The sequence below is a fragment of the Cucurbita maxima genome, unplaced genomic scaffold, assembly GCF_002738345.1.
Source record: "Cucurbita maxima cultivar Rimu unplaced genomic scaffold, Cmax_1.0 Cma_Scf00197, whole genome shotgun sequence".
Taxonomy (NCBI): domain Eukaryota; kingdom Viridiplantae; phylum Streptophyta; class Magnoliopsida; order Cucurbitales; family Cucurbitaceae; genus Cucurbita; species Cucurbita maxima.
Genome location: NW_019272213.1, coordinates 13,437 through 15,540, shown reverse-complemented (window position 1 = coordinate 15,540; position 2,104 = coordinate 13,437). Strand labels below are relative to the sequence as shown.

General features: G+C 50.8%; 8 non-coding genes across 8 annotated transcripts; all 8 read right to left on the bottom strand.

Annotated features, from left to right (window-relative positions):
* Positions 1–174: 174 nt before the first annotated feature.
* LOC111473939 lies at positions 175–293 on the bottom strand. The gene has a single exon (XR_002715817.1). It is a non-coding gene; the product is annotated as a 5S ribosomal RNA (ribosomal RNA).
* A 133-nt stretch (positions 294–426) lies between these two features.
* LOC111473932 lies at positions 427–545 on the bottom strand. Its single transcript, XR_002715810.1, has one exon. It is a non-coding gene; the product is annotated as a 5S ribosomal RNA (ribosomal RNA).
* Positions 546–678: 133 nt separating this feature from the next.
* LOC111473934 lies at positions 679–797 on the bottom strand. The gene has a single exon (XR_002715812.1). It is a non-coding gene; the product is annotated as a 5S ribosomal RNA (ribosomal RNA).
* Positions 798–929: 132 nt separating this feature from the next.
* LOC111473950 lies at positions 930–1,047 on the bottom strand. Its single transcript, XR_002715827.1, has one exon. It is a non-coding gene; the product is annotated as a 5S ribosomal RNA (ribosomal RNA).
* Positions 1,048–1,180: 133 nt separating this feature from the next.
* Positions 1,181–1,299, bottom strand: LOC111473938. Its single transcript, XR_002715816.1, has one exon. It is a non-coding gene; the product is annotated as a 5S ribosomal RNA (ribosomal RNA).
* Positions 1,300–1,431: 132 nt separating this feature from the next.
* On the bottom strand, positions 1,432–1,550 carry LOC111473948. The gene has a single exon (XR_002715825.1). It is a non-coding gene; the product is annotated as a 5S ribosomal RNA (ribosomal RNA).
* A 133-nt stretch (positions 1,551–1,683) lies between these two features.
* On the bottom strand, positions 1,684–1,802 carry LOC111473922. The gene has a single exon (XR_002715801.1). It is a non-coding gene; the product is annotated as a 5S ribosomal RNA (ribosomal RNA).
* A 133-nt stretch (positions 1,803–1,935) lies between these two features.
* On the bottom strand, positions 1,936–2,054 carry LOC111473958. Its single transcript, XR_002715829.1, has one exon. It is a non-coding gene; the product is annotated as a 5S ribosomal RNA (ribosomal RNA).
* Positions 2,055–2,104: the final 50 nt, after the last annotated feature.

The window sequence follows — 2,104 nt, the reverse complement described above, 5'->3', positions numbered from 1 at the left end:
CTGATGGGATCCGGTGCATTAGTGCTGGGATGATCGCACCCGACATGCCATGCGCACAAAATCGGATTTAACGCATGCGGGGCGGCATGATCGAAACGCGATGGGCGTGAGCGGGGGAGGTTCTCATTTGTAGAGAAACGAAGAAAAGAACTCGGAGAAATTGAAAGAAAAAAAGGGGTGCAACACCAGGACTTCCCAAGTGGTCACCCAACTTAGTACTACTCACGCCCAAGCACGCTTAACTGCGGAGTTCTGATGAGATTCGGTGCATTAGTGCTGGTATGATCGCACTCGACATGCCATGCGCACAAAATCGGATTTAACGCATGCGGGGCGGCATGATCGAAACGCGATGGGCGTGAGCGGGGGAGGTTCTCATTTGTAGAGAAACGAAGAAAAGAACTCGGAGAAATTGAAAGAAAAAAAGGGGTGCAACACGAGGACTTCCCAAGTGGTCACCCAACTTAGTACTACTCTCGCCTAAGCACGCTTAACTGCGGAGTTTAGATGGTATCCGGTGCATTAGTGCTGGTATGATCGCACCCGACATGCCATGAGCACAAAATCGAATTTAACGCATGCGGGGCGGCATGATCGAAACGCGATGGGCGTGAGCGGGGGAGGGGTTCTCATTTGTAGAGAAAGGAAGAAAAGAACTGGGAGAAATTGAAAGAAAAAGGGGTGCAACACGAGGACTTCCCAAGTGGTCACCCAACTTAGTACTACTCTCGCCCAAGCACGCTTAACTGCGGAGTTCTGATGGGATCCGGTGCATTAGTGCTGGTATGATCGCACCCGACATGCCATGCGCACAAAATCGGATTTAACGCATGCGGGGCGGCATGATCGAAACGCGATGGGCGTGAGCGGGGGAGGTTCTCATTTGTAGAGAAAGGAAGAAAAGAACTGGTAAAAATTGAAAGAAAAAAAGGGTGCAACAAAGGAATTCCCAAGTGGTCGCCCAACTTAGTACTACTCTCGCCCAAGCACGCTTAACTACAGAGTTCTGATGAGATCCGGAGCATTAGTGCTAGTATGTTCGCACCCGACATGCCATGCGCACAAAATAAGATTTAACGCACGCGGGGCGGCATGATCGAAACCCGATGGGCGTGAGCGGGGGGAGGTTCTCATTTGTAGAGAAAGGAAGAAAAGAACTCGGAAAATAGAAAGAAAAAAAGAGGTGCAACAAGAGGACTTCCCAAGTGGTCACCCAACTTAGTACTACTCTCGCCCAAGCAAGCTTGACTGCGGAGTTCTGATGGGATCCGGTGCATTAGTGCTGGTATGATCGCACCCGACATGCCATGCGCACAAAATCGGATTTAACGCATGCGGGGCGGCATGATCGAAACGCGATGGGCGTGAGCGGGGGAGGTTCTCATTTGTAGAGAAAGGAAGAAAAGAACTCGGAAAATTGAAAGAAAAAAAGAGGTGCAACAAGAGGACTTCCCAAGTGGTCAACCAACTTTGTACTACTCTCGCCCAAGCGCACTTAACTGCAGAGTTCTGATGGGATCCGGTGCATTAGTGCTGGTATGATCGCACCCGACATGCCATGCGCACAAAATCAGATTTAACGCATGCGGGGCGGCATGATCGAAACGCGATGGGCGTGAGCGGGGGAGGTTCTCATTTGTAGAGAAAGGAAGAAAAGAACTGGGAGAAATTGAAAGAAAAAAAGGGGTGCAACACGAGGACTTCCCAAGTGGTCACCCAACTTAGTACTACTCTCGCCCAAGCACGCTTAACTGCGGAGTTCTGATGGGATCCGGTGCATTAGTGCTGGTATGATCGCACCCGACATGCCATGCGCACAAAATCGGATTTAACGCATGCGGGGCGGCATGATCGAAACGCGATGGGCGTGAGCGGGGGAGGTTCTCATTTGTAGGGAAAGGAAGAAAAGAACTCGGAGAAATTGAAAGAAAAAAAGGGGTGCAACACGAGGACTTCCCAAGTGGTCACCCAACTTAGTACTACCCTCGCCCAAGCAAGCTTGACTGCGGAGTTCTGATGGGATCCGGTGCATTAGTGCTGGTATGATCGCACCCGACATGCCATGCGCACAAAATCGGATTTAACGCATGCGGGGCGGCATGAT